At 34.2% G+C, this 24799-nt stretch overlaps 1 pseudogene; it reads left to right on the top strand.

Annotated features, from left to right (window-relative positions):
• Nucleotides 1-405: 405 nt before the first annotated feature.
• On the top strand, nt 406-18150 carry LOC124943340 (annotated as a pseudogene).
• Nucleotides 18151-24799: the final 6649 nt, after the last annotated feature.

Below are 24799 nucleotides of genomic sequence, written 5' to 3'. Positions count from 1 at the left end.
CTGGTGACAACCATCGTCAATCTGGATGAAGAGCCGAAGGTAGCCGGAGTTTGGCTCCTACTCATGCTTTACTCAGCATCTGCAAGTCTCTAGTCGTCGGTGGCGTTGCTTCCCCCTCTTTCCTGTTCGTTTTCTGGTTTTCCCCATCGATGCAAGCAATGATTATCTTTTTTTAAATATGCTTTCGAGTGAAGATTATGGATATTGAACATCAGCATAAATGAAAATTAAGTTTGATTCTTTGGTTGTGCTTTAAATCAACTCTGGAGGGTGATATGAATAGGTTCCACGTTGTTCATAGATGAGAGTATCAACTTGATGTTTCCATATTCAATCTTTGAATTCCTGCAGCAATTGACCTTATTCTTATTCCTATATATAACCTGATCTCTACCTCCAGATTACATGTGGATTGTATTTCTCACATTGGATCTGCAATATGTATTCACAAAATCAAAGACTATTATGCTCTTCTCCTTTTCGTCAATTGAGTGATTCACACACTAATAAATGTCCATAAGTTTGGACTTTTTCATACCTTTTCAACTCAATAATGATTTCTTAAGACTGTTGATTATAGCTCGCTGCAATTCAAATCTATCTATATATTATAAAACATGTGATCTTTAGTTAGTAAGTGTTGATGATACTCCAGTTCTATTGATTGATTTGCATGAAGTCAGATGTCTTGTTTCAATATTGATGTAACAAGGTAAGGTCATTTCAATCTCTTGGTGATGAGGCCCTGATCCACTCACTCAACGAGGTAGACAGAACATTCTCATTGTTGAATAGACTTGAATAGTTGGGCCTTCTTAATGGGCTAGCCCAATTCTCTATTTGTTAGGGTTTCTGTATTAGGGTTTTAGGGAACCGAGTGCTATATAAACTCGTATTATAACCCTAGTTTGTCATATCATCTCTGTAAAACAATTTTCTCAATAATAATCTCTCTCTTTTGGGTGGACGTAGCCAAGTTCTATCTTGGTGAACCACGTTAAATCTTTGTCCTTCTTATTGTTTACGTCATTCTCACGCGTTCCGTTATAATAAACTGGTATCAAAGCTTCAGGCTATTCGATTGTTTGTTCTTCAACTGAGATGACAGTAGTGAACATTAAAATCGACAAGTTTACGGAGAGAAATAGTTTTAGCATATGGCAGATCAAGATGCGGGCTTTGCTGAAACAACAAGGCCTATGGGGGCACTGAAAGTGTCAACAGGAGCAGATATAACCGCTGAGATGGCCATCCTAGAGGAGAATGCGCATTCAACAATAATGTTGTGTCTTGCAGACGATGTTATCATTGAGGTCTCAAAGGAGGAGAAGGCCACTGGGTTATGGTTGAAGTTGGAGAGTCTCTATATGATGAAGTCACTTACCAACAAGTTACTTCTGAAGCAACGTTTGTTCACTCTACGAATGCACGAAGGTAGGAAAATCAGAGAACACCTAGATCAATTGAATTCTATTATGTTAGAATTAAGAAATATTGATGTTAAAGTTGATGATAAAGATGCTGCATTAATATTGTTAGTATCTTTTCCTCCATCATATGAAAATTTTGTTCAGTCTTTCATTGTTGGGAAAGATACAGTAAGTTTGGAAGATGTCAGGTCTTCCATTCATTCAAGGGATCTACGTCATATGGCGTCTGGTACAATTACAGATAGTCAAGCTTCAGGGTTGTTTACCAGCGGAAGTAATGGGCGAGGGAAAGAGAAGAAACGCAACAAGTCGTTTACTTCAAAGGGTTCTAAGTCGACTGATATCTACAATTACTGCAAAGAGAAAGGACATTGGAAGAATGAATGCCCTTTGAAGAAAAATCCACAGAAATCTGATTCTGGTTCTACAACTGTTGCAGAAGATAATATATTATCTGACGATGACATTGCTCTAGTGGTAGATGGTCATACCCATCAAATTGATGCATGAGTTCTTGATTCTGGAACTTCGTATCATATTTGCTCTCGAAGAGAGTGGTTTGAATCTTACAAGCAGGTAGATGTTGGCAGTGTTTCTATAGCAAATAGTTGTGTTTGTAAGACAGTTGGGATTGGCTCAATCAAGATCAGGACACACGATGGCAAATTCTATACACTAAATGAGGTTAGGCATGTTCCACTTATCACTAAGAACTTGATATCTCTAAGTATGTTAGATAGTAAAGGATTTTGGTTCAACGGTGAAAGTGGAGTTCTGAATGTATGCAAGGGTTCTGATGTTATTCTGAAAGGTGTCAAGAATGGTACTTTATATTTTTTGCAAGGTTCTACTGTCTTAGGTTCTGTTTCTGTTGCATCCTCAGAGATTCACAAGGATGATATGACTAAACTTTGACATATAAGGCTTGGTCATATGAGTGAAAAGGGGATGCAGATTCTAGCAAAGGAGGATCTTCTTGGAGTATTAGTGGGTCATGGAGATGGTGTAAAAGGATACAAAATATGGTCTCCATCTGAAAAAAGAGTTATTCTGAGTTGAAACGTCATCGTTGATTAGAACTCTATACTTAACTCTATTGAGAAATCTGTAGAAGAAAGCAGTAGTGCTAACAAACAGGTGGAGTTAGAAACTACTTTACAAAAGGAAAAAGAACCCCACGTTGAGGGTCAGCTGCCAGAGTTTGAACAATTAGATTCTCAACCGTCTGAAGTTATTCATGAGAGTGTAGCTAAAGGTCGGTTAAGGAGGATTGGAGTTAGACTACCTCAGAGATACATTTATGAAGATATGGTTGGTTATGCACTACAAGTTGTTGAGGAGGAAGTGAATACATTTGTACCATCCACTTACAAAGAAGATGTATTCGGTCTTGAAGCTGCGTAGTGGTTCACAACAATGGGAGATGAGATGGAATCACTTCACAAAAATCATACTTGGGAGTTAGTCTCTTTGCCTACAGGGAGAAAGGTTATTACCTGCAAATGGGTTTTCAAGAAAAAGGAATGTATAACAGATGTTGAAGGAGTCAAGTTTAAGGCTCGAGTTGTTGTAAGGGGGTTCAATCAGAAGGAGGGAGTAGACTATAACGAAATTTTCTCACCAGTAGTCAAACATACTTCTATTAGGGTGTTACTAGCAATAGTGACACATCAGGATTTGGAGCTCGAACAACTTGATGTGAAAATAGTCTTTCTACATGGAGAGATAGAGGAAGAAATATACATGACTCAGCCAGAAGGTTTCCAAGTTCCAAGAAAGGAAAAATATGTTTGCAAGTTGAAGAAGTCTTTATACGGACTTAAACAGTCTCTAAGGAAGTGGTATAAGAGGTTTGACAACTTTATGATGTCTCTTAACTACAAGAGGAGTGCATATGACTGTTGTGTGTATTACAACAAGTTGAAGTATGACTCATCAATCTACCTAGTCATGTATGTAGATGACATGTTGGTAGCAACAAAGAGAAAAACAGATGTTCAGAAGCTAAAAGATCTTCTAAATGCTGAGTTTGAGATGAAAGATCTAGGACCATCTCGGAAAATTCTAGGAATGGAGAATCTTAGAGATACAGGCCAAAAGAAACTTTTCTTATCACAAAAAGGTTACATTGAGAAGGTGCTGTCAAGGTTTGGGATGTCATCAGCTAAACCTATAGATACACCTTGTGCTGCTAATATTCATCTTACTACTTTGTTTGCTCCTCAGACAGATGAAGAAAAAAAGTATATGACTCGAGTTCCTTATTCTAGTGCAGTAGGAAGTTTGATGTATGTTATGATTTGTACAAGACCAGATCTGGCACATGCAGTGAGTGTTGTGAGTAGATTTATGGTACAACCAGGGAAGGAGCATTGGCAAGCTGTGAAGAGGATATTCAGGTATCTACGGGGAACTTTTGATGTTGGTCTCATATATGGAGGTGATACACAATGTCTGATTACTGGGTATTCAGATTCTGATTATGCTGGAGACATTAATAGTAGGAGATCTATGACGTGTTATGTATTTACTCTTGGGGGCTCAGTTGTTAGTTGGAAAGCGACTCTACAACCTACTGTGACTCTATCTACAACAGAAGCAGAGTACATGGAATTAACAAAAGCTGCTAAAGAGGGAATATGGCTTAAAGGACTAATTAGTGATCTTGACCTACATCAGGATCAAGCAATTGTCTTCTGTGATAGTCTGAGTGCTATATGCTTAGCCAAAGATCAAGTTCATCATGAACGGACTAAGCATATTGAAGTGCGATATCATTTCTTAAGGACTGAGAAGAGGATAAATGTGAAAAAGGTAGGAACTGCTGACAATCCTGCTGATATGTTCACCAAGTCAGTTCCTCATAGCCAGTTCCAACATTGTTTGGACTTGCTTAACGTCAGAAACTGTAAGTTGCCCTAAAGGAAACTTTAGAAGAGAGAGATAGAGAAGATTGAACATCTGGGCATTGACTAATGCATCCAGTACCAGCGAGTGCATCTGGGCCGTCCGACACCGACGAGTGTATTTGGGCCATCCAGCATCGTCGAGTGCATCTGGACCATCTGACATTGACGAATGTATTTGGGAAATCTGGGCATTGACTAATGCACCTGGGACATCTGAGAGAATTCAAGTCAAGGTGGAGATTTCTTGAATAGACTTGAATAGTTGGGCCTTCTTAATGGGCTGACCCAATTCTCTATTTGTTAGGGTTTATGTATTAGGGTTTCAGGGGACCAAGTGCTATATAAACTCGTGTTATAACCCTAGTTTGTCATATCATCTCTATAAAAACAATCTTTTCAATAATAATCTCTTTCTTTTGGGTAGACGTAGCCAATTTCTATCTTGGTGAACCACGTTAAATCTTTGTCCTTCTTATTGTTTACGTCATCTCACGCGTTCCGTTATAACACCCATTACTAAATTCACCTCCCTGAATCATAGGGTATCTAATTGCATAAAAAAATTACAGACACAAGTTTCGACCCTAATATTTGATCGCAAGTAGTTGAAGAAGTTGGATGCTATAAGTTCGAGCTTGAGAACTATAAGCAATGTTGTTTACTTTGAAGATGATGAAACATAATGTGCCTCCAACATCCAGACTTAGAGTGTTAATTCATTCACTGAAGTTGAGAATCTTGTGGTAGAAAGTCCTGTTCATTATAGACTACCTTTCAAGGAAGATGTTACGGTTATCATGTATACTAGTGGAAGTACATGTCTACCAAATGTGTGACATTGCTTATATTATGTATTCTTCATTAAGATCTTATTCTTATATTCTTGTATGATGTTCATAAATCATGCTTCCTTTTGCTTGAACATGTCTTTTTTTTGGGAAAAATGACTTAGCGTCATTTCATTAAAAATTCCTAAAAATAGGAAAAAAACCACGAGTTTAAGAGATCATTCTAGACAGGCCTAGATTGATTTTGAAGTCGTAACATTCTGAATAAAAGCTAAAAAGCTAAAACCGTAAATGAATTATCTTATTACAATGCTTTCAATTTTAGTGAGTTTAAAAATGGTAAATTCCAATTTCTACAGATATTCCAATTTTACTCCGTGCTTGGAATTCTTGTCCACGTTCCTGCAAGGGTGCTGCAATCCGATACAATATATTTCCATAACTCTTCAACGCTCCTGCGGGTTCTGTCATATACCCTTGCATTTCGTTCTTTCCAAATGTTATACACCACTGCTCCAAAGCCGCACTTGAACACGCTTGTAGCAAATCTATTTCCCTTGGCTGCTTGAACATGTCTTCAACTCTTATATGTAGGGAGTCATAGTAACTCATGGAAACATTATAGCTATTGCATCTGCAGTTATGACATTGATTCCAAACTTGGGAGAAAATTATGTTTACTTGGCGTATTTGCCTCTAGCTCACACGTTTTCGAGTTGGCAGCAGAGGTATTAGTATAAGTTGTCTTCCTAACTGAACTGTTCAGATATTCTTTATTTCCCGTCTGTGATATTGGCGGTTGGCTGCCCAATTGGCTATGGTTCACCATTGACTTTGACAGACACTTCTAATAAAATCAAGAAAGGGACCAAGGGAGACGCTTCTGCCTTGAAGCCTACCATCATGACAGCAGTTCCATCCATTCTAGATCATGTTAGAGAAGGAGTTTCAAAGACGGTCTGATAACTTAATTTTTCGAAGATAACTTAATATTTTTATGAAATTTTAGAAATGAAGCAATTACATCCTTCAATAAATATACACTCTCGTAGGTTGAGGCGAAAGGTGGTTTTACAAAGAAATGTTTTCAAATTGCGTATAGTAGACGACTAGCAGCTGCAAACGGAAAATGGTTTAGAGCCCGTGGACTAGAGAGATATATGTTGGATATCTTTGTTTTCAAAAAGATACGAAGCTTTCTTGGAGGAGAGATCAGATTCATGCTATGTGGCGGAGCATCTTTATCTGCTGAGACACAGAGATTTATTAACATCTGTATTGGGTAAACATTCTAATATCCAACTTTGTATCTTTCTCTAGAAAGAAAATATAAAAAAATTCATGTCATCCAATATATCTCTACACCCAGAACGAGAATGAGATTAATTGGCCTATTTGGAAACACTTTTGGTGTTCAAATTTAAATTCGGATGCAAATGAGAAACCATCAATGAATCTTTGCTCTTTGTTTGCAATACAAATTAGATACATTGACAACAAAATATGTGTTTTCAAAGGGGCCACTGTCTGATTGCATTGTTACACCTTCTTTCATTGTCCTACTAGCATATCCATGACCATAATCTATCACGGTTTCTTGCCATGTTCTTTCAAAGCACCTATTGGCCAAGTTTACGGCTTGACGGAGACTTGTGATGGAGGTGCTTTTACAGAGTGGGATGACAATTATGTTGGACATGTTGGACCACCACTTCCTTGTTGTTATAGCAAGGTATGTTGTTTTTATACTCTTTTCATTCTTTTTCATCTTAATAAAATAACTTTGAAATGGATGAAAGACATTGATATTAGTTAGTACAAGGCATTCTTCTTTTTTAAGTCTGTGAAATGATTTTAAGATGAGTCAATTTTCTATGATCTTACTTACAGCTTGCACCAAAGTATTTTGTGAGAAGCATAAATTATTCTCCACGAAATGGATGTTCATGTTTCTACCGATACAATTTCAGATAAGTTGTCTAGTAATTCTGCTAAGGTAGTGTTTAGAGAACATATTATATACTTTACTGAAATGAAATAACAAGTTCTTTGTTATCTAATAGATGTATCTTTTTTACTCAGCCTTAGGTCGTTTATGTGTGGACGCATGCATTATGGTATGTTTATATCAAGATAATGAATGCCTTGTTTCAATGATGGTTTATATTAGATTAGTATTGTTATGAACAAGTTGTTGATTTGGAGCAATTTATTAGGTTTGTTAATTACCAATGGGATGGTTCACTCTTCGCCACTGCTGGTTCTCAACTAGACATATGGGACCCTAATAGGTATTAATATTTTTTTTTCCTTTCATTGAGCATTTCAATGATGTGGAGTTCAAATTGATGTAAATAGGTCTCATCCAGTAAACATGTTTGAGTAGGATAATGACAGTTATATTAGTTCGATTAAACCCTGGAGAATTAAATGTTTTGGCAACATAAGAAGGTAGGTATTTTTAGATGAATGATTTAAAATGTGTATTGATTGAACCATAGCCTTATAATTTATGTTGGTCAAATAGAATTGTTGGTTTATTAATTTATTTTATTTTGGGTTTAGTGATCGTTGCATTGCGTTATATGATTTCTAGATGTCATTATCAGCTACGAAGCTCATCAGGATGGTAATTCTAGAAAACTTGTTTTCCAATAGTTTTTAATTTTTGTTAAATCAAAAGGCCCGGTTCTTTGTAGCACTTATAATATTCATTATTTATTTATGATTCTCTTTGGATAACGATACTACTTAAGTCATTAAACATGGTTGGTTGCATTTGAAATTGCGTAATTCATACATTCTTTGTATCTACATAACTTATTGTCATGTGTATTTTTTAGACTCTTAAGGTTCTTGTCTTTTTTGTCCATGTCTCAGATAAATATGACTTGAATATTTCTGTTGCAGATTAGAACAAATTCTATGAACATCACAACTGTAAGTGCAATATTTAGATAAATTTATTTGAACTTGTTAATATTTGTCGGGTGATTAATGATTCATCTTTGTTTATCATTTCACTCCATTAATGTTTAATGGTTTTGTTCGTGAGCTGCTTTCCGACAAAAATAGTGATCATCACAAATGTTCTTTACATACAAAGCCAGAGTTCACTCGAAGTTGACGAGAACCTAATATTTAATTTATTTGAACATTAGAATATTTGGTAATTAATATTTATTTATTTGACTATGATATTATTTTATGAGAAAATATTATTGAGAAAATTTATGTTTTTTTTGTTATTATTTAAATTGTCAATAATGAATAGGAAATGATATTTTAAATGTTTTTAATGATTATTAAATTTAAAATAAAAATACAAATAAAAATACAAACAAAAATTAAAGTAAAATCAATAAAAATTAACGAAGAGCCATAGTTGGTTATTGTTTCCATTTGGATTATGCTCAACATCAAAACCTCACTGGGAATGGGGTTTTGGCGACGCTTAAATTAATGTTACCGACGCTTAAATAAGCGTTGGTATAACTTGCGCCGACCTTGCTTATGGCGACGCAAGAATAAGGATCGGTGATATTTTTGGTGACGCTTTTAAGGGTTGACAGAAGTCTTTTAAGGGTCACCGTAGGTCTTTTTTGTTGTAGTGATATGTATATTCTGTATTCCATTCCTCATTGAAGATTCTGATAAGACCTTCATAACTACTTAGATTAGTAATTACTCCTCTTTTATTCATTATTTTACATAAATTTGAGAATGAATTAAAGGTCTTCACACTAGTTAAAAGTGCATTCAGCACTTTGTAGTAGCTTGAGAAGTCAACACTCAATTTCTTCTCTAAAGCAAAATTCAGCCTTGGCGCCGTGAGATCCTTTAATGATGACAACTCCCCAACATTATAAGTATGCCAAATTTAGTTGACAATTAAGTAATATTACCCGTAATACCATTTGAACTTCCTATCACCATACACATCGAAGTATGAATGCCAAAAATGCATATAATGTCTTCAAAATCATCTAAATAAAAACCTCCAACTAATTAGATTTTCTAAAGCTCGAACATGTATGGATAAGTTTTTACAAAGATGCTAATATATAAAGCCCAAAATTTTCACAAAAAGAGATAAATATAAACTAAATATAAAAAGAACACAACCCTAGACAAATATAAGCTAAATATTTTTTTAACATAAATAATGTGTTGCACATGGCCTTATAAAGTGTTGCACATGGCCTTATAGTGCGTTTTACATGATATTTTTAACTGAAAAAAACAAAATATTTTTTGAAACAGAAAAATTTAGGATTGATTTTTTACGTCGAGGTCGACAGCTTTAAATATTTTTCTAGGATCTCTCTTTTTAAAAAAGATAAGTTTTAAAAAAATTCAAATGTGAGGGGAACTAATTTAAGTTTGAAAATTTTAAGTTTATAAAACGTGACTTTGTAGACAACTCTATAACTTACCATCCCGTCGAATCTGAAATAGATTGAGAGTTTTTTTAATGGGAAGTATGTCATAGACCTACTTTAAATTTTTTTCATTTTTAATTTCCTCATGACAAAAGAGTTGCCACTTTAAGAAGATTGAGTTTGACGTTTGGTTACGTATGGGAAAGAATTTTTGTAGACGTTATGTCCCATAACGTCTCTAAAGTCTCTATTAATTAACTTTGACAGTTTTTAAAAATATTTTATGTTTTACAATGTTTTTAAAATATTTATATGCTAACCTAGGATCACATAAAAAGTAAAGTCAACAAAAATTAAATGAAAATCCTAGCCTAAATACAAAACACAAAAATATGAAAATATGCACAAGGACCGTGGCTAGCCTCCACGGTCCTATAACTAATTTTAGCTGAAGTGTGAACCTAACTCGGTCAGAATATACACCCTCTATCGGTTCTCGGTCCTTAGGTGCAACCAGCGTCGATCCCTAGTCAGCAACAACGGTCCTCGGGTGCGGAAAATATCGGTCATCGGTCCTTAGTGTAGCAAGCTTCGTTCCTCGGTCCTCTGTGCACCAAGCTTCGGCCATCAATCCTCAAGTGTAGCAAGCTTCGGTCATTGGTCCTCGGTCCTTGGTCAACATCAAGTGCAGAAATGTCACCAGCAACAGGTCCATCCTCTCGATCCTAGGTTAGCCACATGTGTAGGAACTCTCGGTCCTGGGTTAGCATCAGGTGTAGAAATATAACCAAAAGTAGGTCCATCCTCTTGGTCATAGGTTAACCATGGGTGTAGGATCTCTCGGTCCTAGTTAGCATTGGTTCAAAACTATGACCAGCATTAGGTCTATCCTCTCAGTCTTAGGTTAGCCATCTTAGGTTAGCCACGGGTGTAGGAGCTCTTGGTCCTAGGTAGCATCGGGTTCATAAACATGACTAGCAACAAATTCATCATCTTGGTCCTAGGTTAGCCATGGGTGTAGGAAATCGCGGTTCATAAACATGACTAGTAACAGGTTCATCATCTCGGTCCTGAGTTAACATCGGGTGCAGAAACATGACTAGCAGCAGGTCCGCTCTCTTTATCCTAGGTATGCTCCAGGGTGTCTATTTCTTGGTCGGAGGCTCCTCTAGCGCGTTCTAGGGCAAGATTTTTGGTTTTCGACCTGACCCTAATCTAACTAACTTTCGGTGATTCAAATAGATCCTAAATTTAATAAAATCTTTCAGAATGGTTAATAACATGTAAATGAACATTTATATAAATTAAAATCTTAGATCTAACCACATAAAAGTAAAATCAAATATAAAATCAAACACAAATTGTATTTTTTGTTATATTTTTTAGGGTTCTTCAAATGTCTAATTCCTAAGTCAATTTTTATTTTAAAAAAAGGTTATGATCAAATCTTTGTTTGATTTTCGTTTTCGGGTTTTCTTTATTGTTTTTATTTTATTTATTTACATGTTCTTGAAGTTTATATTTACATATTTACAAGCTTAAAATGCAAAATTAAAACCTAGTCTACGTGATTACATTATATAATAGGAAAAGTCAAAGATAAACATTTTTTTAGATGAAAGGCAAAGACAAAAGTAGAAAATAATCAAATAAGCTAATAAGGGGTGCTTTATTGATTTTAGGAGATGAATTCTATAAGATATTAAGCAAGACTTGTGATCAATTTTTAACTAATCAGTGTTTGATTAAGAGATGCGGTTTTGGTAGTCTAGAGACAATTAGAGAATGGAAAAACTGACATTATGTGTATTTATAGGGAACTCATGAGAAACTCTAGGGCCTAAGGCCCATTTAACACTCGCAAAAGATTAATTAAAATGACCAAGTCTCAAGGAATGTCTAGTGTTAGGATCGATGTCAACTATACAGAGGGGTTATAAATATAGTTAAAAACTTTCAACTTTCAATTTGATGTTAATCCTATGAGGGATTAAAATCTGTTTTGATTCTTCGCAAATCTTCGCAAGCTCTTAAATGAGTTCAAGTGCGGAACAGCTTGCTGGATTTGAATCGTCAGATGAATGAATGAAAAGAGCGGAAAGGAAATAACACATGGAGTTTTTATGGATGTTCGGAGATTAAAACTCCTACGTTCACCCCTTCTTCCTCAACGGGAAGGATATTCACTAGAAGGCTTTGATTGGTATAGAATGCTACACAAATCTGGTTAGAAAACACAGAACTTAACAACCGCCTGTTTCTGAACTTCTAGATAACTCTCTGTTGAACAGAACAACCTCTGTTCAACTTACAATACTAAAATTTCACACAGAAAGAACAGTAGATGAATTATAGAATAATCTCATAGAATGTAAACACAACACTTTAGAAGATTATTGATTCGTACAGAGTATTCAACAAGTAAGAAAGAATTTAAGAGCTGAGAGAGTAACTAAGAGTTCAAAAATCGAGAGATTCGCATGTTGTCCTTGGATCACCTTTTATACTTGAAAAGCACCAACGGTCGAATCTTCAACTTTAACATGTGTCAACCATCCGTTGGATGTACGCCAAATGTACGAGCTAATATAGTAGAGTATATGCGCTTGATCGTGGGCGTACCGGATTGTACAATAAAATATTCCCAAGAACGTGGTTTATGGGACAATGCAGAACGTGAGCTGGAATATTGAGTACGTGGCACTTGGGCAATAAAAGCGTGTTCAATTGTCTAGGCAGACAGCTGATAAAGAGTATTGTTGATTGCCAAGCTGATGAGCTGAGTAGATGATCAGACGACTACTGAGGCACGGAATCGGACGCTCCTTCAGATGTCTAATAAAGTCGGACGACGTCTGATTACGCTCTTCTTTAGACTAACACGTTTAATGAAGTTGGACGACATCCGATTACGCTCTTCTTTAGACTACCACATCTAAGAAGTTAGATGACGTCCGATTACGATCTTCTTAAACTAACACGTCTAATGAAGTTGGATGACATCCGATTATGCTCTTCTTTAGATTACCATGTCTAAGAAGTTAGACGACGTCTGATTACGCTCTTCTTTAAACTAACACATCTAATGAAGTTGGACGATGTTCGATTGTGCTCCTCTTCAGACTAGCACGTCTAAGAAGTTCGAACTTCGTCTGATTGCGCTCTTCTTCAGACTACCACGTCTAAGAAGTTCGGACTACGTCAGATTGCGCTCTTCTTTAGACTACCACGTCTAAGAAGTTCAGACTTCGTCCGATTGCGCTCTTTTTCAGACTACCACATCTAAGAAGTTCGGACTACGTCCGATTGTGCTTTTCTTTAGACTACCACGTCTAAGAAGTTCGGACTTCGTCCGATTGCACTCTTCTTCAGACTACCACGTCTAAGAAGTTCGGACTACATCCGATTGCGCTCTTCTTTAGACAACACATCTAAAAAGTTCGGACTACGTCTAATTGCGCTTGCTTTAGACAGCGTCCGGAGAGACATACTTCTTTAGATCTATATATGCACAAAGGCAAATTACCCAACTTAGTTTTGTTTAGAACACATCATTAAAACTATTTCATATTGATTTAATCTTATTCTCTTAAGTTTATTAAATCATTTTTTCTTAATTAATTATTTCTATTTTAATTAATTATTTCTTTTCTTTATTTAACTTAATCTAACACAAGACTACCTAGTCTTGTGGCCTTAAAGGTTTGATTTTTTAATTAAAAAATGGCCAAGTCATTTTCTCTTTTTTCCTTGCTTATTCAAGCTCATGATTGGGAGAGTGCCTTCCATGGGTTAATTCTTGGAGTTCTTGAATATTCTTTACCCTTTTGATTTTGCCCACAATTATTTTTTTTAAATCCTACAAAACCATTTTTAAATAAAAAAAAATTATTAATTACTTAATCAATTAACTAATAAAAATAACAAAAGGGAAAATAAATGATTATTTATTTTTAAAAGAAAGGAAATAATTATATTTAATCCTAATCTAAAAGAATAAAAAACTAGTTAATTTAATTAAACTAATTTAACTTAATTTAACTAATTTAACTTAATCTAATTAAATAAAAACAAACAACTGAACTAATTATTTAAAAAAAACTAATCTAATTAATAAAAAAATAAAAATATACTTAATGAATTTTTTTATAAAATAAACTTTATAAAAAATGTTAACATATATTTTGTATATTTTGTATTTTTTTGATTTTATAAATACCCATGGTAATTCAATAAAATAAAACATTTAATATTCTAAGTATAAGAGTAATGATAGGGAACGCGAATTTGGGGCCGCGAAAGTGCACGAAAATAGAATATTCCTTTTTAAACACGGAATATTCTCTCTCCTCCCACTAATTATTTAACTCAACACTTTACAATAAATTCTCACATTAAATATTATAATAATATATTTAAATAATAATAATGTATTGGATTTATTTATTTATTTATTTTTTCACTAAACCCTAATCTCTAAATCCTAAACCCTAAATTTTAAACCCTAAATTTTAAACCCTAAACCCTAATTAATATCATTGTTTAGTTAAATTATGAATTTATCTCTTTTATTTTATTTTTATATTTTTATGACTTTTCAATTTCTTTATTTATCAAATATTTTTTATTTATTCTTTATGCCTTCTTTTTTTTCTTATTATTTTTTTTTATTGACTTATTAATTATTTTCTCTCTATGGTGACTAATTATTAATAAATTAATTTTTTTCACTCATTTCTTTGATAAATTCATAATTCAACTAAACTAACTTTAATATTAATTAATATTTAATATTAATAGAGATATTAATTAGGGTTTAGGATTTAGAGTTTAGGGTTTAGAGTTTAGGATTTAAATAAATTAATTAGTGAGATAAATTAATTGATTAGTGAGATAAATTAATTGATTAGTGAGAGAGAAAGAGAGATAAATTAATTAATTCGTAGAAGAGACAGAGATAAATTAATTAATAAGAGTGAGAGAATATTCTCGCGGACTTTCGCGGCCCCAGATTCGCGTTCCCTATCATTACTTTATAAATATCCATGGTAATTCAATAAAATAAAACATTTAATATTCTAAGTATAATATCTTTATTAAGTGTTATAACTTAGACAAATTACTACCTTAACTTATTAAAATTTAAAATTAACTTCTCTTGAAAATTCAATTATTTCAAAGATAATTGTTTATAAATTATAAAAATTTGGGGGTAAAAAATGAGTGTCTACAAATGTATTGCATATGGCCTTATAGGGCATTGTATATGGCCTTATAAGGCGCTGTACAAGACTTTATAGAGTCTTGCACATGATCTTATAGGGTGATGCACATGATCTTATAGGGTGATGCACATGACATTTTAGACTGAAAAGAGATAAATATTTTTTAAAATGAAAAAATGTGTTGCACATGGCCTTATAAGGCATTGCATATGGTCTTATATGGAGTTGCACATGACATTTTTGACTGAAAAATAGCTAAGTATTTTTTAAAATAGAAAAAAGGTGTTGCACATGACCTTATAGGGTGCTGCATATGACCTTATAAGGCGTGGCCTTATAGGGCGTTGTACATGACATTTTAGAGTGAAAAAAAACTAAATATTTTTTGAAACAGAAAAAATGTGTTACACGTGACCGTATAGGGAGCTGCATATGGCCATACAAGGCGTTACACATAGCCTTATAGGGTTGCACATGACATTTTTGACTAAAAAAAAGTTAAATATTCTTTTAATAGAAAACTACATTTCCAAGTTTTCAACATTGTCTAACTTAGAATTACAAAATATAACTTATTGTTAAACTAAAGAGATAAAGATTATATTGAATTTTTATTATTGGTTACATAAATTATGTCTATTATATAGACATTATAATTGACATATAAGGAAACTAAATAATATAATATTGATATTATCACAATTTATAATATTGTGATAATATCTTACAAATATATTATATTATACTTTAACATCCCCACTCAAACTCACGATGCAACAAGAATAAGCATTGAGAGTTTGACAGTCAGAAAACGAAAGCACGAACAAAAGTTACGCATCATTCTTAATCTTTTTCTCTTCTTTCTCTTCACTCTTCTGCTCAATCCATTGACCATCCACCAAAAAAATAGCTCTTCTTCGATTCAGACCAACCAAAATTAACAACCAAACCAAAACCAATCAAACCAATCAAACCAAGTTTCACACACTCCTCCAAAAAATCAAACTGAAATCAACAATCCACAACAACCAAAACCAATCAAACCAAACTTTACAAACTTAGGGAAAACCCAAACCAAATTCAACTCCCTATTCTCAATAACAACCAAAACCAAGACCAATCAAACCAAGTTTCACAAACATAAAGAAACACCAAACCAACTTCAACTCCCTATACTCAACAAAACAACCAAAACCAATCAAACAAAGACCAATCAAACCGAGCTTCAAAAACTCACTTCTGATTTCCTCTCCTCCAAGATTAATAATAAAACCAGCATTCTTATAAATCAGCTAATTCAACTGAATTAACCTTCGACCCATCCAAGTTACCCTCCTCACTCAAGAACAAAACAACCCAATTCATTTCCACCAAGCTATCAAAATCCCCAATCGAACTAAACAAAAACAAATACACTCAAATGAAATCTAAAACCCCAGATAAATTGTTTAATACCACCGATAAAAAATAATATTAATACTAAATGATTAGATCCCTCCATCAATCGCTAAGGTAACCATTGATGGAGGCAACGGAAGACTATCACTTGATTGACTCAAGAACGATAACAAGGCTCCAATACCATGTAAAACTAAACAGATAAAGATTGTACTGAATTGTTATTATTGGTCACATAGATTATGTCTATTATATAGACATTATAATGGACATATAAAGAAACTAAATAATATAATATAATATTGATATTATCACAATTTATAAGATTGTGATAATATCTTACAAATATATTATATTATACTCCAACACTAATAACTATAGAACAAAAAAAACTAGAAAAAATAAATATTGGATATTCGACAACAATACTAATAAAAAAACTAAAAATCTAGAAATAAATTACATTTGATAGTTTTTTACATTGTCTGAAGTTTCAGAAACTATATTCTCCTGAAAAATAAAAGAACTTGTTATTTTGGACAGAAAAATAGGGTTTCGAATGAGAAAAGACAAATAATATTTAAAGACTTACCATTTTTGAATGACAAAGATATGAAGAGACAAACGACAAAAATGAAGAACAAGCAAAATTGAAGAACAATAAAGCTAAAGTTTATGTAAGATTAAAATAATAATTAGTGCTTTGACATTTTGTGAAGGAGAAGATAACATTTTCCTGAAGAAGAAGATGAAAATCGTTGATCGCCGAAGTAAATGAATATCATAGAAGAAGAAATGATATAAAAAAATGCCGAAAAAAAGTGAAGAAAAATCGATGAAGAAGAAAGAAGAAAGAAGAAGAAACACTAGTAAAATATGTACAATTACCGAGAATTGTCATCGAAAGTGAAAGAATGCTCTCGGGAATATTAATATCGTAGATAATTGTTAATATTACCAAGAATAAAGGGTTGCCGTCAGTGATAATTATTATTAATGAGAGCAATTGGATACATCTCTCAGTGATATTCATTTATATTATCACTAAGAGCACCCAACAACGCCCTCGGTAAAATTATTCTTATTTTTTGCCATAATTATGTGGTCACTTTTTTCTTCTTCCTCTCTGCAACTCCTCTCCCCGCCGCTGGCTCTCTTGGGCAATTGGGCGCCACTTCTAGTCTTTCTCTCTACTTGGCTCGGGATTCATAGTTTTCTACTCCTCCTCCTTGGTTTGGCATTATTTAAGTAAACTAACATCTATGAACCAAGTTTCATAGTCGATCTCAATATTCAATGCACATTGTCACGGGCTCAGTCTTTTCACTAACGATCCGTGCGGCACTAGTTACGATCTTCGCAAGAACGAGTAACTAGTCAGCCTTACTCGACGCAACACTCGACATTTAATAGAATTAACACAAGAATTCTTAGAGAGAGAGTAAACTCTTAAAAAATATATTATATCACTAGAATACTTGGCGATTTATAATGTAATACCTCACAGGTATTTATAAGACTAATTCTAGCTATTACATTAATGACACACTAATTTAGGGCATTCCTTATAAGTGTCAATTAGTGTTGCACTAATTTAGGGATTCCTTCTAATTGTCAATTAGTGATGCATTAATCAAGGACATTCCTTTTAACTATCAATTAGTGATGCGCTAATCAAGGACATGCCTTTTAACTGTCAATTAATGATGCATTAATCTGGCACCTTCCTTCCAGCTAGAACATTCCTTGTATTGGGCTTAAGCGGGCTTAAACCTCCTCTTCTTGGGCCAGAAAGATTGGGTTGTGGCATTCTCCTTAAGCCTCCTCCTCTTCTTGGGCTAGGAAAATTGGGCCGTGACATTCTCCCCCACTCAATCTGGCAACGTCCTCATCGCGTCTTCCTTGTAGGTCTGAATGATGTCTCCACATATGATAAAAATTTTGAGCAACATGCTAGCTTTCCAACCCGTTTCTTCTCTAAGAAAGGGCCTTCGTATTGCCTCACAAGCCCCTTGTGAACTTTGGAAAGTCATTTCTCTTGATGGAGGAGAATTTTTACTATCACTCGGTTTCCTCCAAACTCTGAGTGTCTTCTCTTCTTGTCCTCCCATTTCTTCATTATTTTGGCGGTCTTGGCTATTTCGCACTTCTCTTTCTTGAAGGGAAACTCCTCTGGTTGCCTCTTCAATTTCTCCAATTTGGGAGGCTTCATGCGATAAAGAACCTCCATTGATGGTTTAGTACATTTGACTAACTCTTCTATGTGATCCACCTCTCTCTTATGGTGGGGTTTCTCTGATAATCCAGCGGGCATTACGTCATGACCTTTCTCTAGGACAGTTGTAACTTCTGGAGGTATCTTCTCTTTGGACGCAATTTTCTCATCTTCTTTTACGGTGACAAAAGATGATGGGTAGGTCTTCTCCACACCTTTTGAGAGTTGCATGGCAGATAGGTGTCTAGCTTCTCTCTTGCCCTCTCTTGTTAAAAGTATTGTGCGAGTATTACCTTGCTCTAAAATGTACATCATATTGGCAGAAGGGAGTAGGATGACATTTACCTTGTCTAGGAACTCTATGTCTATAACCATTTTGTAGTCGTCCATGTCAATAATGGAGAAATCCAGAAGGCCGGTCCACTCCCCCATGTTGATCTTTACATTACGAGCAACCCCATAAGTTGCACTTGGTGCCGAGTTGACTGCTTTAAGCCACCCTTTCTCCTTAATGTACCTGATCCCCAGTCTTCCCGTCTTCTTTACCTCTAGAAAATTGTTGTTGGCTCCCGTATCCAACAAAACTTTAACCATGTGGTTTCTTACTTTAGTTTCCACAAATAGTCGTCATTTCTTCGCGGACTTTGGCTCATCAAACTTTGCTGTAACAGCACTAATTAGGTTTAACGACCCCAATCGAGCTTCATCGTGAAGGCGTTCTTGCTCCTCCACCAATGCTGATAGTTTGTTCTTCATAGGGCACTCTCTTGCTTTATGCGGCCCTTCACAAAAGAAACACTTTATCCGGGGTTTCTCTCCACGTTTCTCGTCCCAATCTCCTTTACCATTGGATTTGGTAAACTTAATTGGGTCTTCATAGTTAGATATGGTCTCCACCATTTTTCCCGTTGTCATTCCTCTCATAGGTCGACTTTGGTTTCTCTTGCCTTCTCATTTCGACAAGAGATTCAGCCACGGCAATAGCGGAGCTTAGATCTTGGACACCACGCCGTTCCAACTCCAACTTCGCCCACATTTTTAGACCATCAGTGAAGGCAAACAAGGCTTCATCGTTTGAGTAGTTAAGGGATTTCAAGGAGAGTAGCGATGAACTCCTTGACATACTCCTTGATACTCCCTCTTTGTGAGAGTCGTCGCAACTTGGACCTTGCTTCTCGAATGGCGTTTTCATGATAGAATTGTCTCTTGAGTTCCTCCTTGAATTCATCCCAAGTATTGATAGAACACGTACCTCTTTCAATGTCGCTACTCCTTTGCCTCCACCACAGCATTGCGGTGTCTTCTAAGTATGTCGTGGAAATATCTATCTTCCTCGCCTCTTCTACTAGGCCGAGTGCTTTGAAATACTGGTCCAGACTCCATAAAAAGTTTTCGATCTCTTTCGCATTCCTCTCGCATAAATACGCTTTAGGCCTTGGAACGTCTATCCTTGTCGGATTGGGGACTCCTACAGGTGCACGTCCGCACTCTTGCACAATCGCCTTCTTGAGTAATGCCGCATCCTCTTCGGTAGCTTGTAACTTAGAAGTCATTACCTCGAGTTTCTCAGTCAAGGTACTGATTTCACCAAGAAGAGTCTGCTCCACGATCTGAGTTTGTTCTTGACATTTTGACAAGCCTTCGTTCAGGGCACCTTGCATTCCTCCTCAGAGTTCGTCTCTCTCCCTTCTCAAGCTCAGCAATGCGTTCCTCTAGGTCCCCAGCATTATCTTGTCCGTATGCCACGGTGAGTTCTACCTTCTCCAACCTGGCAATAATGTCAATGATAGCGTCTCTTGATCTCTCTCTTTCTTTGGTAGCTTTGGATCCTCCCGCCTGAACTTTGCGAGAGTTGTTACCATCTTCTCCGGTCCCGTGGGAAAGATTCTCTACTTCATCCACGACCTTTGAACTTTTCTCCGATCTCTTCGTCATTTCAGCTCTGATACCAATTGTCACGGGCTCAGACTTTTTACTGATGATCCGTTCGACACTAGTTACGATCTTCGCAAGAACGAGTAACTAGTCAGCCTTACTCGACGCAACACTCGACGTTTAATAAAATTGACACAAGAATTCTTAGAGAGAGAGAGTAAACTCTTAAAAAGAATAATATTATATCACTAGAATATTTGGCGATTTACAATGTAATACCTCACAGGTATTTATAGGACTAATTCTAGTTATTACATTAATGACACACTAATTTAGGGCATTCCTTATAAGTGTCAATTAGTGATGCACTAATTTAGAAATTCTTTTTAATTGTCAATTAGTGATGCACTAATCAAGGACATTCCTTTTAACTATCAATTAGTGATGCGCTAATCAATGACATGTCTTTTAACTGTCAATTAATGATGCACTAATCTGGCATCTTCCTTCCAGTTAGAATATTCCTTGTGTTGGCTTAAGCGGACTTAAACCTCCTCCTCTTCTTGGGCCAGGAAGATTGGGCTGTGACATTCTTCTTAAGCCTCCTCATTTTCTTGGGCCATGAAGATTGGGCCGTGACAACATGTATTCGTGTTTATACAAACTCATACAAAGCGTGTAGATTAATTCTCTACATAACTCATTGGAGTTTTCTCCTTATTTCTGCTTTTTACATATGACTTTTGACTTGTCTTCTTCTAACCATTTTAGATTTGGATATGAAAGGTTGGAGAATGTCTTTATCTAGTTTGAGATAATATAATATATAAAAAGGATCCCGATAATGGTGAGGCAGTCTAAGTTTTACTTGTCAAGTAGACAGGTTTTGATTTGTTAAGAAGGAATTCAACCACTCTAATGATGGTCTAGCTACAAAACAGATCGGTTTGTGACTGTGAAAGGTATGTTATTTCATCATTAATGACTCATGTGTCATAATGGATTCGTTTTCTTGTGGGATTTTGGTAGCTTCCATTAGTGATATAACCTAAGCATCCATTCCATTATTTTATCGTGAAACTTATTAGTTTTGAATGCTTTATATGTATGTCCTTAATCTATTTTTTACCCTTTCTTTAGATTTGTGCTCAGCTTTTATCAGGCTTCAGATGCCATTCAGACCTTCATGAGATTGAAAATAAAAACTGTTAACACTGTAGATGTTGATATCTTCCTCTTTATCATTGATGTGCTGTTGTTTCATTGTTTAATGACCATCTACCTATAACATATGTTGGGTTCATGGTTGTGCATCTTTTTAAACATATGAATTGTAGATGTTATTTTTTCTGGTTGGATAAACCAAATTTATGATCCATCTGTTGTACTAATTCTAGTACTTTCTAGAAAAGAGGATTAGGAAATAGAGGGAAATGATTGGTGTTGGAGGAAGTGACTGGAAGCATTATGTGAGGAGGAAACCTCAATTTGTTAAGCGGCGTATCAGGAAAGGAATCTTAGTTGGTTGTCTTAGGGGTCTTGTTTGATAGTTAATATCAGGAAATAGAGACCTCTTGTTGATGAATCCTAGAGTATATTATCTAAGAGAGCATTGACTCTGCTCTCGGTAAAAGAATTGAATTATCACCGAGAATAATTAGTGCTCTCGTTAATAATATTATCTTCAACGGCTCTAAATGTTTTCGGTGATATTAATTTTTCTTTCACCGACAGTCGAATTACCGACACCTTCTGAGAGAATTTATCACCCTCAGTGAAAACCATCAACGACGTCAATTAGGATTTCATCGAGAGTCTTTGCCCTCGATAAAAACTATTTTTTACAGGTGAAAAGAGAAGACGAAGAGTTGGGGAGCGAAAATAAAATTTAAAAAATTTATTAAAAAAATGCGAACAACATCGTGACAGAACACGTAAATTCGTGATATTTTTTTTTGTTTTCAACTTATTCATTTCATTTATCTGAAAATATGTCAAAATAATTAAAGGTGAGATAGATATAATAATAGCGGGGCATCATTTTATTTTTTAATTCAATATTTAATTTATATACGGGTTAGGTAGGCATCATCTTATTTTTTTAATTCGAACATTTAATTTACATTTTATTGGTTGATTTGATTGGTCAATTAATAATTGATCTGATTGCTTATCAATGTGTAATAGTTAATAAAAGAAATAGTACAGTAAAATGTAATTTTTGAACTACCAAATTTATGAAAGAAATCGATATATTTATATTACAAGCATAATAACAATAATTATATTTAAACAATCATACCAATAAAATAATCAGTAACAAAATTTAACATTTTAACAAGATAATAACAACAATTTAAATATAAATAATAATTTGTCAATACAAATATAATATATATATATATATATAGTATAATTGTTGAAATTTTTTTAAAAAAAAAACACTAAAAGTGTTTATAAGAATGAAAACTCCTAACATAAAATTGTGTTACCAAAAGAGAAATTACAAGACAGAAAAGAAATCTATGAACATTGATGGTATGGTTTCAGATAATTTTACTTAAAGTTATTTTTTTCACTTATATCAAGCAAATAAAAACAAATTTAAATTTCATTTCATTCAAAAAGAGACCATAAACAAAATAACAAAAACCTTTCATCAGTAAATAACTAAAAAAGTTCTAAAAACAACTGAGCATAAAGAGGTTCAAATATAAATACCATCATTTAATTTTCTGTAATAAACAAAAACAAATCGGTCTACTCCTACTAATATCGCTCAAAAATTCAGTATAAATTGATGCCACTGATTAATTTAAATATTAAAATTAACATATAAATAAACTATAAGTGTTTGGACATTTATTTAAGAATTGTATAATTTAAATTTTATTGTATATGAATATTAATTGTGTCCGAATTATCTTCTTTTACATCTATCTATCTATGTATATTTTTTTCATTTTGGTAATTCGTCTAATCTCTTATAAAGAGAGTTTAGTGAGCATGAGACTTGTTTTAATTAGAATCCAAAATTTTATGTTTAATGTATATAATATTATGAAAGGTTCTTCACTTCTATAATAATACGACTGGTGACAAGGGGCATTCTTCATTTTCAAAATCGTTAAAAAAAATATCCTCTCTTGGAAAATTTCAGCGAAAGTACTTTCTGCACTAGGTTGAATTTTAGGCGCAACAATCAATTTGTGTTCGTCATTGTGTTCGCCGTTTAGGGTTTAGATAGAAGAGGGAGAAGACCCAGAAGAGAGAGAACGGGGAATAAGAGGGGAAACAAAAATAAAAAAATTGGGAGAAATATAATAAATATTAAGGGAATGCTATTAGATATCTTGTCTTAAAATAACATAATATATATGAGGAGTGATAGGGAGGGGATTTAGGTGAGGGGATGATGTGTCAATATATCACTTGTTGGAAAAAGGATAAAGGAGGAGGAGAGAGAGAATAGGGAAATTTTTTTGTTATATTTTTGGCCAATCAGATTATGCCACGTCATTTTTTTAAAATTCTTTCTCAAATATTCTCTCCCCAATACATATAATGTTACAAATAAATTAAATAGAATTAAATATACGAAGAATGAAATCACCAAATTTAAATGTTGATTTGAGGCATGTGTTAGACACATTTTCCTTAAAACAGTTTCATCATCTTCAGTTTGTGCTGGAGTTTATCGCAGATGGTTGTTGTCTAGGATACAACGAATTAAGTAGTGATTCTACATTGAAATCACTACGCATCGAACTTGAACAGAATACGTGAACTATCACCGGGTTTCAACGGAAATGTCAAGCAAAAAACTCGAAGATTACTCACAAAATAAGGAGAATACTTTTGAAATTTTAGAGTGTGAAATGATAAGACGATGTAGTATAGTGAAATGAATAACGAATGGGTATGTATTGTTGAGAATTAAACCTTCAAATAAAATTATTCAAACGTTTTATTAACCATGAATATTACTCATTAATTTATCAATTAATCCATAACTAATTAACATTGTTACCTATACACTAATTTGTTAAAAACCTAGATATTGAAAAGTTCATACGTTAGTCAATTAATATGTCATTTAAAGTTAAATGTTTATCATAACATTATACTTTAATTTTTTAATTAGGCATTAAATATTAATTAAAAAATTAATATTTAATTATAATTTGAATTAAATTTATCGTTAATTCACGTTTGAATTTAGTCTGAAATTTATTTTATTTTATTTATTCACAATCTTATTTTTATTAAATAATGAAATTAGCTTAATTCCAATTGATGCATGGCGAAAATGTATTTTCGTCTTTAGACCTGGAAAAAATATTGTTGCAAAATTTTATGTGGCCGTAGTCATGTCATTTAGTCAATTTTCAAATTTTTTTTCACATCAGCTGCAAAAGGGGAAATTTGATGAAATGGCCCCCATAACAGGGGAAATTCCAAAAAGGGCCCCCGCCTACTAAAGTTGGCAAAAAGGGCCCTTTTGCCCTACGAAATGTCGGAAATACCCCTTCGGCGCCATTTCTTACGCTCAAAGACGCGAATTATCAATCACGCGA

This window comes from Impatiens glandulifera, chromosome 1, assembly GCF_907164915.1.
Source record: "Impatiens glandulifera chromosome 1, dImpGla2.1, whole genome shotgun sequence".
In the NCBI taxonomy this organism is placed as follows: Eukaryota; Viridiplantae; Streptophyta; class Magnoliopsida; order Ericales; family Balsaminaceae; genus Impatiens; species Impatiens glandulifera.
Note: the sequence above shows the minus strand (reverse complement) of the source record. Positions and strands in the feature narration are given on the sequence as shown.